At 43.8% G+C, this 15,380-nt stretch overlaps 1 protein-coding gene across 1 annotated transcript in view; it reads right to left on the bottom strand.

The window, feature by feature from the left end:
- ELK3 (ETS transcription factor ELK3) overlaps window positions 1-9,928 on the bottom strand; it is a 68,705-nt gene extending 58,777 nt beyond the window's left edge. The window contains exon 1 of the mRNA XM_059936707.1: window positions 9,569-9,928. The gene's annotated coding sequence lies outside the window, so the exon portion shown is untranslated. The remainder of the gene's footprint in view (window positions 1-9,568) is intronic.
- Between the last annotated feature and the right edge of the window lie 5,452 nt (window positions 9,929-15,380).

The raw sequence follows: 15,380 nt of genomic DNA, 5'->3' as shown, positions 1-15,380 counted from the left end.
AAATCAAAGCAGGGCAATGCTCTTGAGAGTGAGACACGGAGCTTTTGAGAGCCCAAGTACTCTTGGGTCATTTTGTTTGATTCAAGACATCTTTTAACAGCATATACTTTGGTGATGAAAGTAATTCACTTTAAGAAATTGTTGGGGACTTCCCTGGTGGTCCAGTGGTTAAGACTCCACGCTCCCAATGTAGCGGGGCACGGGTTCAATCCCTGGTCGGGGAACTAAGATCCCACATGCTGCACGGTGTGGCCAAAAAATAAATAAATAAAATAAACAGTAAAACAGGAGAAGAGTTCATTTAAAAAAAATGTACATTGAAAAATTGTTAACTCTCTTCAAAAGTACTCAAGGTCATAAATGCAGAATTGAGAATTAGGGCTAAAGAGCCTAAAGAAGTGAATGAAGCAAAGTTAGGAATGCTGAGTGGCTGGCTGGGCGATGCTTCTGGTTTTGCCTCGACTATCAGAGGTGAAGTGGGCCCATCAACAGGCATTCTGCCCTCCTCTATAGGCTCAGCACGGATGTGACAGCATCTCTCTCTCTGCCTGGGGTTTAATCAGTTCCAACCCTGTCTCAGAATGTCACTTGGAGAATTTGGAGATGTTTGTTCTAAAATGTTTTTAAAAAGAAAAAAAAAAAACACAACCCAGCCATGCTCTACTACCCAACCCCCTCTGGTCTAAATGATCAGTGTCTGGAGCTTGAACATTAGCGAAAATAACTTCCCCACAACACTCATGAATTCTAGATTCCAGAGGCTTTCAAAACGCAAGACCATACAAGAAGATGAAGGAGCCGCCTCCACATACAGTCTTCAAATAATATCAAATGGTTTGGTCCCTTCCTGTGTGTTCTGTATGGGGCTTGCTGAAATTATGAGGCATCCGAGCTTTCTCCTCTCCTGAAAACTATCACAAAAATCCAAGTTCTGTCTTGAGTTCTCACAATGAAATAACGAGTCTTTGGGATGGAGAGCTTTAGCGAACATTGCCTTATGCTCTAATCCTCTGTACAGAAGTGGGGCTTGAATCCTACATGAGAAGGCCGACTCCACAGAGAAGGAGCAAACACTGAGATCACGTACTGTCCCATTCTCGTAGACTCATGCATTGCTCTTGTAGCTACATCTGTGGAGGCACACCCAACTACACACACACACACACACACACACTCTCATCTGCCAATGCTTATCTCCAACAACCAATGGCTTATATTTTAGCCTCTAAATGCAAACCTTCCAAACTCCAGTAAGGGGATAGTGGGGAACTTACATTTCCAGTTCACTGAGTATTAACCAGAGATGTATTCTTCTTAACTACTAGTGTTAGGAAATTGTTCTCACATCTACAGCCCTTCCCCTTGCCTAACAGAGCTAATAGAGCGTTCTGATCATTCTGGGCCCCAGTATCACCATTCTGAATATGATGAGGACTTACAGGTATAGACAACGTAAGAATCCCTGCAGTTAATTCCTACAGACAGACCCTGTAGTTACCCAGGAGCACATCCTGGAATAAATTCTGGGGCTTATTCTGTTGTGGTGGTGGTGGTTGTCTTAATCTCTCTTCTGACAATTAAGTGCAGGGAGAAAAAAAATCTGCTTAATTACACATTATGGTTAATCAAGGTTTGACTATCAACAAACCACTCCTTGGCAAAACCCAGGTGAAATTAACAGCAGATCTAGCCCTCGACCAAAAACAATTTAGGTATTTAATCATTCATCCTTCCATCATCACACAGGCAGTGTCATTATTTTAAAACTTGATCAGAAATGTCATTTATTAATTATAAAAGGTTATGGACAAAAGCTACACACACAGGTTTTAGTATAAGTGAGGAAGCAATTTCAACAGTGAATATTACAGAACTCAGTCCAAGGGAGCTATGAAAATTTGGTCAACTGAAGTCTTGATAAAGGACTATGACGCTTGCTGTAGAACGATTAATTTTAACATGGAAAGAACTTTACATTGAGATTCTTTCAAGCTGTACTATCCTATAAATTACCTAACTGTTAACCAACCATTCTGAGTATAACACTGATATCAGCAATAGGGCTAAAGTTTGCCCTCTCAGATGTTAACACACCTGATCTCTGTACATTCACTTTTCCTATAAATCTGGACAAAAATTCTGGAAAATGATATACCCTCTACACAGGATCTTCTTGGCTGTCTCTTTGGTTTAACCAAGAGATACGCCTCTTATTAATTCAAATAATTGACTGTCTAGGAAAGAGTTGGATTTAGGCATAGCAATAAAGTGCTTTATCAAGTCCACTGGCAAAATGCGGGGAGAGGAGCTACGGTGACAAAGTTTTCCCCCTTCAGATTGCTTTTAACTCAACGAATGCCAGGTATTGTACAAAGGGCTGGGATAAACACAAGGATGAGAATAGCAGATGAAGCCCAGAGGGAGCTTACAGACTGATGGGCAAGACAGATGTGAAACACATCTTGATACATACACGCACAGATATCCCTCAGTTTCCGAATCTAATGAATTCCAGGGTTTGGACAGTGACTTTAGATAGCAAAGGGTAGCCTGCTATCAAATCTACTTGGTTCCTGAGTTCTGGATAAGGAATATTAATGAATAATGAGAAACACCAGCCCTATCTCCAGAAATATATATCTGAAACTGTTTGGTACCTGTGCTTAGATAGTAAGAATCTGCAGAGGGAGAATTCAGGTAACAAGGAAACCTGTAAATAAAGCCTGTGGCAAGGACTCCGAAGGCCAGGGATGGATGACTGGGGAGATCTAGTCTGGAGGACCAGCAAAGGCTTCCCCAGGCAAGAGATGGTTGAGCTGAGACCTGACAGATGACTACACACTGGCTCGAAAGTGGAGTGAGAGAAATCGATGGTAGCGGAGGACCAGGAGGGGATTCCCAGAAGAGAGAAGAGCATTTAGAAGAGCCCAGTGGCCAGGGGGCACGTTACACATTTGAGGAATTGAGGAAAGGCCAGTGTAGTTGGCCTAAATCACAGCATGCTGCTTACATTAAAGATTTTTGGTCTCTATCCCAGCTGAAGCCACTGGGAGATTGTAAGCAGAGGAGCGAAAAGGTCGGATCTGTGTTTGAAGGATTGCTTTAGCTTGAAGGATTGCTTTAGCCTGCGGGACCAGAGGGAGGGGGTGAGGGGAAATGTGGACCCCTCAGATCCAGCAGTGGAAGATGGACAGCATTTTCAAAGACTATCAGGAGGATAGAGTAGGGACCTGACCTGGTGATCAAAATCTTGGGGCCTACTCAGCACCCAACCTGGAGACAAGTCACTGGTGTCCCCAAGAATGAGGCGGTCGTGAGTCTTTAGAAATGAGTGGTGCCTGTCACAAACCACAAAAAGAGGAGGAAAGGAAGGACAGCAGCTAATACTGACCTTCCCTCAGGTGTTCCTTATTCAATAAGGGGCCGACATGGGATTGAAGGGGAAACTTAAGGGGAATCCCTTATTTCAACACAAAACAGTTTTTAAAAATTGCTGTATATGTCTCAAAGTCAGCTTTTTGGGGATGACAGCAAACATTCACTTTACACTTTCACAACTCCTAGAAGAATTCAAGTTCTTTATTCTAAAAAAGAGCACAGAAGAATAGGACTTTGGGATGCAAGGGATCGTCCCTACCTCTCTACTCCAGCCACTCTGCCCTCCAGCCAGGGAAACTGAGGTCCAGGGAGATTAAGTGATATCCTCTAAACACAATTGGTTTTAAGGGAATCTACGTTTTCCCCGCAGCATACATATTACTTTTGGTTGGCGTAAGTGATATTAAGTACTGTAGAAGGGATTTTTCCTCTTATTGGATGATGAGGAAATCCACACATTCTGCTGATTTATTTTTAACCAAGTAGATTAAGTAAAAATACTGCAGTATATTATCCAGGTGCTCTGGGGTATAATAACATGGTAGAGTCATGAAATTGCCATAATACAATTAAAAATAGCCAGGGAATGTTTTGGGGTGATGGAAATATTCTCTACTTAGAGGTAGGGGGTGGGGATTACATAGGTGTATACAATAACGTTTAAGATCTGTGCAGTTTCATGTACATAAGTTATACAACAGCGAAAGAAAGTAAAAGACACCAAGAGTCTCAGATTCATTCTATTGTTTGGAGTAAATGACCCCTAACCTCACCAAATAGTGTAAGAGAAGGTATTGGATACATGTGTTTTATACCTACCCCATCACTCCCATATTTATACCTGGAACATTAGGAATTGTTCTTAGATATGGTAGCTTTAAAAAGACTTAGGATACTGTGTGCTTTAGAACTTCTTTTTAAAGCATGTATGTGAGTAAATTCATTTTAGTCCAATTCAGATCAGAATATATTAGTATAACCATCATCTTAATTTCTTTAAAAATATGCAAATAACTCTCACAGCCAATTATAAAATAATCCCATTTAATTCCTAATTTAATAATTACTTTCCAGCAACTGTAAATTAAAACACATAAAGTGGTCAATGAGTAATTCCTAGTGGCAAATCAACCAAATTACAACTTACTGAAATGATCAATTCAAAGTTTACTTTTAAACTGCTGACATATATGTAAGTTTCCAGTAATGGATGAAAGGCCATTTTCATTTTGGTTGTGGGTAGGGATAATGGGGAGTCAAATTTCTACTTAAAAGACTGAATGCCCTTAAGATTTGTTAACAGCGCACCCCAGACATAGAAAACAAACTTATGGTTACCAAAGGGGAAAGGGGGGTGGGAAGGGACAAATTAGAAGGTTGGGATTAACATATACATGCTACTATATATAAATAGATAACCAACAAGGACCCACTGTATAGCACAGGGAACTATATTCAACATTTTGTAATAACCTATAAGGGAAAAGAATCTGAAAAAGAATATATATAGGTATATATATATATATACGTGTAACTGAATCACTGAGCTGTATACCTGAAATTAGCACGATATTGTAAATCAACTATACCTTAATAAAAAATAAAACAAAAACAGTGTGCGCACATGCACACTCTGATAATTCAATTTACTGGGGCTCTACTATAAGTGGCAAAACTGGAGTTTTCATGTTCTCACTGACATGGTTTCAACCAAAAAGCTACATGATCTCAGTTCAAACTGGCCATGGGCAATAGTACTCTTGAACTGAAAATCTACTTAAAACACCAATATCAAAGTTTGGAAACTTTACTGATATAAAATGAAACAGTAATAATTAAGAGTCACCAAGTGTGCAAGAGGCACCTTCCTCCCTCCTTTATAGTTAGAGAAGTTCAAGCTCCCTCCTTTATAGTTAGAGAAGTTCAAGGTGTATTTTTGGTCTAACCTAGTTTCTCTGTTTTCATCACTGAACATTCTATTTTGATGTGTCGCACCCTGGACTTCCTTTTACTACATCTTGATATTCTACTGCAGATCATGACTCATCCTTAAATCATAGAGAAACTCATCAAAATCCCAAACTGCACAGCACATATGAATTCAGTCTTTCAAGAGGGCAGCATTCTTAGAACATTACTTGGAGCCACAGAGACAAAAACACTGAACAAGTTCATGTAGAAATTATGTCAATACACTGTTGAGTCAACACATTTATTAGATCAATAAATACGAGCTCTATGTGTGGTAATTTTGGTCTTAGTACCAGTTATTAAACTGTGTTACATGATACATTAACTGAAAATAAGCTACAAAACAGAAAGTATAGTGTGACTCCAATTAAAAATTTTATGTGTGTGCATGTGCGGCTGTGTGTATATGTATTTTAAAAGACCAGAAAAATATACACCAAAATGTTAACAGAGGGATTATGGGAGATGTTTATTTTTTTTTTCTTTGTGGTTTTCTGCATCTTCCTAAGATAATTCATATTAATATTTTTTATAACAGAAAAAAACAACGAACCTTTAGAAAATATTGCTATACTAATATAATCTCAAATATGTCATCAATCTACGAAGGCAAAGGGTAATTATGGATAAATAATAAAACATAAAATACTCTTGCCTTAAACATACAGAAAAATTTGCCATGAGTGGAGTCCTTCATACAAATGACCAGGACCACTCATCTATATGTGCAGGTACCGGCCCTTAGGGGCAGAAGCCAGCTGCCTACAGCCAGGTCACAGCCAGAATGAAAGAAATGGGTTCTCTGTCCAAAGTTTAATGAGGAACCCCAGGTCTAGGAAACATGAAGATGGCTGAATCATTCCCTGGGACTGGAAGGGAGTAAAGCCGTTAATTAGTAAGCAATAATTCACCATCAGGGAAAAAAGACTTTACTCCAGGAAGTCACATCCTTAGATAATTTTTTTAAAGTGTTTTGGGTTTGTTTTGTCTTAGGTAATGTTTTGCAACCATATTGGTTTTTTGAATCCTACAGATACATAATTGGGTAGCACAGGACGCACAAAATCCGATACCTGACAGCTAAGAAAGGAATATTTTAATTTATACGCACTGCCTGGAAGCCCTTTAAAACCGATTTCAGGAAAAGTTCTAAAGAGTTATTACAAATATAAATTTCACTATATGATCTCAGAGTTACTGTTACTGTACATTACCAGGTTTGAATTAATAAAATTTTTTTAAATAAGAAAAAGAGGAGGGCTTTAATAAATGTTTAGCAAACTTCAAAATTCAAATGGGGCTGCTCTCCCCCATCTGGGCTATTGCCTTTCTGGTCTAAAAAGCATTAGTACCAAGTGAGTGAGGTTCAGAGATGGTCTAATTCAGCTCACAAAGGTACACCATCACACTGTCATTATTTACATGTCATTCCACACATATTACTGACCAAAAAGAGAGAAAATTCATGCATACTGTCTTATTCACATGGCAGAAAAGTGCCAGTGATGACGTTTAAATGTCCTATTCCTTGAATGAATGCATATAAAAGTTATCATCATCATTAATGTAAACAAGAGTTTCTCAATCCGGGTACTCCTGACATTTTGGGCTAGAAAATTCTTTGTGGGCATAATTGGATGTTTAGCAGCATCCCTGACCTCTACTCACTAGATGCCAGTAGAACCCCCTCTGATTATAACAACCAAAATGTCTCCAGATACTGCCAAAAGTCCCTTGGGCAGCAAAATAACTCCCAGTTGAGAACTATTAATATAAACGAACATTATTCATTCCAAATAATAAATTATCAGAATGAAGAACTATAATTATCCCCTTTTTATTTTGAAGGAAATATAGTCTTGAAAGAATACTTAACAACCTTCATCCTTAAGGAATGGTCATGCAAAGTGACGTTGGCTTTGGAAAGCTTTTTTCCTTATCTACTTAATATAAGTTCTGTTATCCTACTCACAGCTTTCAATGCAACAGTTTACTGAGCATCTACTCTGTGCCAGGCGCGGTGTTAGGGACATCCTGTACTCATGTCCACTGACTCACACCTTGCTCGGGCTGTTAGGGTTGTTTTTAGGACATGCTTTGCCACCAGAAAAGAAACACGGACACCTTAAAAAACCCTCAAGAGAGCAGCGTGTCCTTGTCAATAAAGGAGCCCCACAGTTCCAATCAGGTTCCTTAAAATTCTTTACCCTTTTTAGTAACTCTACACATTTCCAACATTTAAAGGTTTTTTTTAAAAAAAGGCCAGAAGGCCTTTGCTATATTTGGCATAGAATGACCATCAGGGGTTTTTGCAGGCAGGATCATTACTGGAAACTCCAAAAACACTTAGGGACAGTCTTCTTAACTGTCTGACCCACGTGCCCTCCTAACACAATTTGTAATTTTATAATCCCCATAAATTGAAACTCATAATTGACATTTCCCAAATAAGTGTGTGTCACAGAGAGACAGAAGAAAAGGGAGAGAGATTGGAGGGTATTTTGTTTGGCAGTAAGGCTCAGAAATCAATTTGAGCTCATTAATAGATGCCCGGAACATGCTTGGTTTCTCGTCACCTCCGCCCTCCCCCGCCAGGAGTGAAGCACAGACGCGAGAGGATGGGTGGGTTTGAGGTGCTTGGGCAATAGAAAACACCCACACACACACACACCTGGGAGAGAAAAACCTGTAAGTTCGAAATCCAAAATGGCCAAAATGACTTCAAAGTTTTCAAGATGCCCTGAAAAGGTTCGTTGGGCGGCTGCCCCTCTAAGTAAATAAAGCCGTAACTTGTCTCCCTCTCCAGCGCAGGGCTCCCCCGGCTGACAGTGGCTGCACAAAACCCCTCCTGTGCCGAGCAGCGGAAACTCCTAATGAGATTAGTTGGTGTGTGTGCAGACATTACTTAGCAATGACTACAGGGGCTCTCTCTTCCTGCAGCAGCCAGTGGAAAATTCAGGGAACTTTTTCCCCCTGCAGCAGCAGAATCCCTTTAACCCTCTCCCCAGCCAACTCCAAAAACAACTCTGCCTCCCCCAGCGTCCCCCCGCCTCCCGGCTGGGGTGCTGGGGGGAGTTAAAGACCCGCCAGGGACTTCCAAAAGCGGGAGGGTGGGAGGGGGCCGGCGGGGAAGGGGCGGGTGACCCCTCGAACACTACAAAGGAAACTGTAAAAGGCACAAATACATAAACCTGAGAAGGAGCAAACCACAGTTTCTTTGTGAGCTCCTCTAGTGAGTCATTTTCAAGATGCTGTCTGCTGCCAGTTTCAAAGCGGAAGCGCATGGCAATTAGTCTTGCCGTTTCCAGACAAGCCAGAAACTCTCCCGACACTCATTTTTTTTTTTCCTTCTAAAAAGCCCCTTTTGCAGTTTCTGAAATAACATTTCTTTCTCCCACCTCCATCCGCCGCCTAACTGCAGCTTGTCCTTAGGACGATTCGGTTCAGAAAACGTAACAAAACCGAGACCTCTAATTTTTTTTTTTTTTTTTTTTTTTAGCCCTCCAAAATTGTAATTCCTCCCCCAACAAGTTACGGAAGCATTACAGGCCAACATTCAGATGCAAGCTGAAGAGCCCCATCCCAAAGTGCTGGGGGCTCCAGGACCATCTCCTAACCGGTCCTACTCCAAAACCATGCCCAGTAATGACTCCACCGGCTTTTAAAGGTCCGGCTGGGCGTGCGCCTGGGGCGGGGACCCGGGCGGGGGGTCACCTGCCGAGCGAGAGGGGACGCGGCCCCCAGCCCCGCGGCTTGGCTCCCTACGCCCTCCGCTTCCCTCTCCAGCCCTGTCCTCTCCCTGAATCCGAGCGTCGGTGCCCACTGCCACCCCGAGGAGAGCCCCAGCCCCGGCTAGGTCAGCGGTGGTCCAGCCTCCAGGCACGCAGCCCGCTCCAGTCACCGTTCCTCCCAGGGGGACCCCAAGTCTCACCGCCCCCCGCTCCCCCGCGCGCCCCCTCCTCCGGGCTCGCAGCGCAGCCCAGGGCGGGGTGTGCCATCGCCGGGTGGCCGTAGCCCCCGGGCCGGCGCGCGGACCCGGCGCAGGAGCATCCCAGCTGCGCCCACTCCCCGCGGCCGCCCCCAGCCCCGGGCCTGCAGCCTCCGACGCGGTGCCCACCCGCCCCACCCCCACCAAGCCAGAGAGAAGAAAGAAAGAAAAAACCAAGCCCCACGAAACTTTGCAACTGACCGAGCAACAGGCACGGACCCTACTACATACCCAGATGCGGGGGAGTTTTCAAGATCCTTCTTCGGGGGAATTTCTAGGAGGAACCGGGCGAAAGTCCCCGACTTTCCATGCTGACAGGCGTCTGCAGACGGTCTGTTGCTCTTGTAATGAGATCCTGATTTTTCCCCCTTTTTTTTTCTTTCTCTCGCTCCTCTTTTTTTTTTTTTTTTTTTTCCTCTGGTGTGTGTGAGAGCAGGAAGTTGGAGCAGTCAGGCCGAGCCGGCTCACTTCCTTTACTGCATTATTCCCCAGGCGGTGTGCAGTCTGTGTAAACAGGCTTTTCCGCCCCGCGCCGCGCGCCCCGGCCGCGGCTGTGCGCCGGGGCTGGCCGCCGAGGCCCGCGCATACTCCGCCGCCTGGGGCCCCGCACCGCGCCCCCGCCCGCCGCGCTCCCCGCTTCCTGCTCGGCCACCCCCGGGGAGGAGCCTCCGGACCCCGGGCGACTCCGCGTGGCCGCAGCCCCTCCCCACGGGGGGGCGGGCAGCTCGGCCAGAAACGCAGAGAAGCCGCCCCCGGCGCGCCGAGGGGCTGAGCTTGGGTTGTGGCGAGACGGGGGATCCCTCTTCTCCCCCCAGGGGTCCCTGTGCTGGGAACCGCGCTGGGCCCAGCAGTGGGGTCTTGCCCTGCCCGGTCGGTCGGTCTGGGCGGGGAGGCCCGAAGTGGGGAGGCCGCTGGACTCGCTGTTTTCTGTCAGCTGGGATGGAAGAGTTGTAGGGCCAGGGGGCATCGGGAGTGGGGTCCGGGTGCTCTGGGCTAAGGGCTGCTTTGCTCGTGGGTGGGGGCGTGATTGCTTAGGATGAGAAGATGTTGCATGTGCAGAAAAGGAGGCACGGGTTTTGTCAGGGGATGGACACAGTTCCTGTCTGGGATTTAAAAAAAAAAAAAAAAAAAAGCCAGCGCTCAGAGTAGGGGGCCCACTTTGGGGAAAAGGATGAGAAGCCGTAAACTGGAAGCCAGGATTCTCCAGGAAGAGCCCTTTCTGGCCGTTCTCTATGGCCCGTCACAGGCCCAACCTTTCCTGCCTGCTAAGGGACTCTGGAGCGAAATGAGCAGCGGCCACGGAGCCGAGTGACTGAGGCTTCCGAGGGAGGCTCCGTGGTCTCAAAACCGGACTCCACACCACACTATCCCTCAAGGACCGCCCACCCCGAAGGGCTCAGGCCAGGCTCGGACGGGAGAGCTTGTCCACTGCCCTGAGGCTTAGAGGAGGGAGGAGGGTGCCGGTGGAAGACTCCCTCATCCCAGCCCTGTGCGCCAGCCCCAACTGCTCCCCTTTTGGACCCCTCCATTCCCATGCCTCCACCCCTTAGCAGCGCAGACCAGCGGCTCCCAAACTTGAGCGTGCACCAGCATCACGTGGGGGGCTTGTTAAAACACAGGTTTTAACCTCACCGCCAGTGTTCCTGATTCAATACGTCTGGGGTGGTTCTCAGCCCTGGCTAAAGTTAGAATCACCTGGGGAGTGTTTTGAAATCAATTGATCTCTATACACAACCCAAACCAATTAAGTCAGCTTCCCTGGGAGCCAGGGGCCTGAGTGCTTTCCAAAGGATGGCATTCTGAGAGCTCTTCCACTTGCTTATTTGTTTCTTATTTCTGCAACCTTTCTGATTATTTGTTTACGAATCTCTCACTATTACTAACTGTGGGCTTCTAAGGGCAGGGTTGTATTTTACTCTAGTTAGTACCAGGTCAGGGCACCTGACTCATAGGACAGTCAGCTGGCAGCATTTGCTTTGGGGCTGGCATGGATAGTTCACTGAGAAGTGGGACAAGGCCCACCAGACCTCTAAGAAGGGTGGGAAAACATGAGGTGTGGGGGGCTGGGGGAAAGGTAGGGGAGTAGAGAAGAAGGAGAAGATATGGGGAAGAGGGCTGTTTATCAACCCTTGATTTTCCACAGCTAATTTTACACTTTAGGGATTATTGTTTTAATCCCTAGTGGGCTTCTGCTGTCACTCAGCAGAGCTCACCGTGTCCCTGTATGATCCAGCTGTGGACTGGGAGAATGTAAACTTATTTTATTTTCCTTCTCAGGGAGAAAATATCTCACACATACATTTCAGAACACTGTGTTGCTTTATCTAAAAAGTGTATACCAAAGCCAAGCATATCTTAAACCAGTGACTTTCATGATTTTTATTGTACATCTTCACAACAAATCTTTGTTGAATCCTAATATGTAAGAGAGAAAAGGTGTACATGTTTTCATCAGGCTTTAATTGTTTTGAAGAAATGCCTCTTTGTCTAAGGCACCCCTGAAACACTCATGGGCAGCCTTGGCGTTTCCCAGACCAAATGAAGACCTCCTTAAGTTTTCCTGGTGTTTTAGGTTGTCCATACCACTACGCCAAGCTCTTTGTTAGAATGAATAACTCAGAGCTGACACTGCTCTTCCCCAAGGCATGGGGAATAAATTTTACTTGTAGGTGTCTGCAGCTTCTGTACCTTGCATAAGACAGCTTCTGCTGTCTTTGCTCAGGCTGCTATAATAAATGCCTTAGATTGGGTGGCTTAAACAACAGACATTTATTTCTCACAGTTCTGGAGGCTGGGAAGTCTAAGATAAAGGTGCCAGCAGATTTGGTTCTTGGTGAGGTCCCTCTTCCTGGCTTGTAAAGGGCTGCCTCTTGCTGTGTCCCCACATGGCCTTTCCTCCATACACACATGTGGAAGGAGAAAGAGAGAGAGGAAGCAAACTCTTTGGTGTCTCTTTTCATAAAGGGCACTAATCCCATCATGGGAGCTCCACCCTCAGGACCTCAACTAAACCTAATTATCTCCCAAAGGCCCAGCTTCTTAATACCATCCCATTGGGGGTTAGGGTTTTAACATGAATTTAGTGGAGACATTAACATTCAGTTCATAACGTCTGCTATTTGTTTTTTGTGCTTTCCTTCTCACTATCAAAAAGTAGCCAAGAGATGTGGCATTTAGTATTGTATGATCCACACTATTTTTATGCTTCTGTTATAAAACAGATAGGAGTTAGGATTATATGGGTTATGAGTGAAATTTCTTCAGGAATCCTTTATAGCAGGTGACAGGGTCATTCATTTCTGCCAGCCAAGAGAGAATGAGGCTCTCTCAGCTTTGATAAGAACAGCAGACATCTTACCAGAGATTGGAGTTAGTCAGTGTGATGTGTTGGAGGGTGCTTGGGCAGGATGGAGGAGGATCAGCTCAGATAAACCCTACAGATGAAGAGTGGAGGTGGGGGCTGAGTCTCCTGAAGAAAATCAAAACCCTGGTTCCAAAAGAAGGAGTGTATTAGTCAGCTTTTGCTAGTATAATACTGTGTAACAAACAACCTCAACACTCACTGACTTGCTTAAACAACAAATGGGTCTTGGTTGGCTGGGTTCATGTTTGCTTCACATGTTTTTCTAATTCTTGGACCCACACTGAAGGAATGGGCCCAATATTGGACATGTGGCTTTCTGGAAGGGCAGGAGCTCAAGAGAAGTGAGTGGAGACACATGGAGGCCTCTTAAAACCTCTACTTAGGACTAGCACACCCTCATGTTAACTCACAACCCAGTGAAGAAAGCAAGTCATATGGCCAAGTCTAAAGTCAATGGGACAGGGAGAAGGAAAAGGAGGGAAAAAGGGAGAATTCTGAACAAATAATATAATCTACCATAAGAGAAAATGGATGTTGGGTATACAAAGACAACAAATCTCTTTGTTCCCTCATAATTTAACATTCCATAATGTATAACAGAATGGGATGCTGTGGATGGTTTAAAAAAATACAGATGGATAAGGAAGTATAATTAGATAGGACAGAAAAAAAATGAGTTTTAGAATATATCAAACTAAAATATTCTAGAACATAGCAGAACAAATAATATATGAAACGTATGAATCGATGGTATTAAACTTATGAATTGATGAATTTTGGTAGAAACTCAAAAGCGGTTTGCCTCAGTACTTTGGAGACTGCCTCAGCGTTGAGGGGGATGCGGGTAGGAGTTGGGAATAGACAGCCAAAGCCTGATGGGAGGGCAGCCCACTCAGGTGGCAAGTATACATTTGGAATCAGGAATTTTGGGATCCAGTCCCATACTGACTTGTTCTAGCTCTGTGACCTTGACTAAGTCACTCACCCTCTCTGAGCCTGCATGAACATCAGTTTTTACTGATTTTTACAGTGAATGCCAATTTTACATTAAAACAACATGTGTTATGGACTAGGATTCAAAAAATTTCATGAACCTCATTTGAAAGAGTATTTTAAATAATTTTATAGACTTGCAGGAAGACCCCACTGGGAGTCTGCATTCTCCCTTTTGCATTGTTAGAGATCTTTCAGTGGGGACATTCGAGAAGCATTGATTTGGACCATCTTTTTTGCCCTCAGACTGGCCATTGATAGGCCAGAGGTTGGCAAACTACAGGCCCACTGCACATTTCTATGACTTTCAAGGTAAGAATTAACTTTTTTCTTTTTAAAAAAATGTTTAATTGTGGTAAAAATCATAACATAAAATTTACCATCTTAATTGTTTTTAAGTGTTCAGTACAGTAGGGTGTTAAGTATAGTCACATTGTGGTGCTACTGATCTGTAGAATCTTTTCAAAAGTTTCAAAACTGAAACTCTCTACCCATTAAACACAATGCTCCATTCTCTCTTACCCCAGCCCCTGGCAACCACGATTCTACTTTCTGTTTCTATGAATTTGACTACTTTAGGTACCTCATATAAGTGGGATTATATACAGTATTTATCTTTTTTGTGACTGGTTTATTTCACTTAGCATAATGTCAAAAGTTCATCCATGGTGCATCATGTGACAGGAGTTCCTTCCTTTTCAAGGCTGAATAATATTCCATTGTGTAAATACACCACATTTTTTTTTTAAACTATTCATCGGTTGATGGACATTTGGGTTGTTTCTATCTCCTGGCTCTAGTAAACAATAAGAATTTACATGTTTAAGCAGTTGAAAACAAATCAAAGGAAGAATAATATTTCGTAACATGTAAAAATTATATGAAATTCAAATTTCAGTGTCCATAAATAAAGCTTTGCTGGAACGGAGCCACACTCACTCACTTACGCGTTACCCAACACGGCTTTTGTGCTACAGTGGCAGAGTTGAATAGTTGTGACAAAGACTGTTATGGTCTATAAAGCTGAAAATATTTACTTTCTGATTCTTTACAGAAAAAGTTTGTCAACCCCTGGCATAGGCCATTTGAGACAAATGAGATTTTGCCCCATTTTTTGGTTTGGTTTTAACTGCATTTTCTTTCTGATTCCGAAGAAGGCCTTTCCTTGCCATATGGGGTAAAAATCTTAGTGTCTTTAACAAACTTCACATCCAGGAACTTCATCTTCAGAGGAAACCAAGTTGTTGTGCTTCATTTAATTCCTCTTATTCGATCTTCTTCTGAGGTGGAGAATAGCTGGCTTGGACTCTCCTAGCCCCGGAGACAGCCTTTCAGACTTTTCTCTGGTCTCTGAATAAACCTGAGTTCCCAGCCCTGGTTACATCTCAGAACCATACGTACCAGGGCCTCACCCCTGAGATTCTGAGGTTGAGTCCAAGAATCTCTGTATCTCCAATGCTCCACCCAGATGACCTCTCTCCTTATGAAACCCTTGTAAATGTCTTACTCACCCTTTAGACTAAGCTCAAACCCCACCTCATCCAAGAAGTCTTCCAAGATCCACCAGATGAAGTCCATGGCCCATTTCTCCTGCATCCCCACCACACAGGGTTTGAACCTTACCACTTAGCATTATCCCAAATGCCTACAAAAAAAGTGCTAACAAATTTTTTTTAATCAATCAAT

This window comes from Balaenoptera ricei, chromosome 10 (assembly GCF_028023285.1).
Source record: "Balaenoptera ricei isolate mBalRic1 chromosome 10, mBalRic1.hap2, whole genome shotgun sequence".
NCBI classification, from domain to species: domain Eukaryota; kingdom Metazoa; phylum Chordata; class Mammalia; order Artiodactyla; family Balaenopteridae; genus Balaenoptera; species Balaenoptera ricei.
The sequence above is the reverse complement of the archived record's forward strand: the minus strand, read 5'-3'. Positions and strand labels throughout refer to the sequence as shown.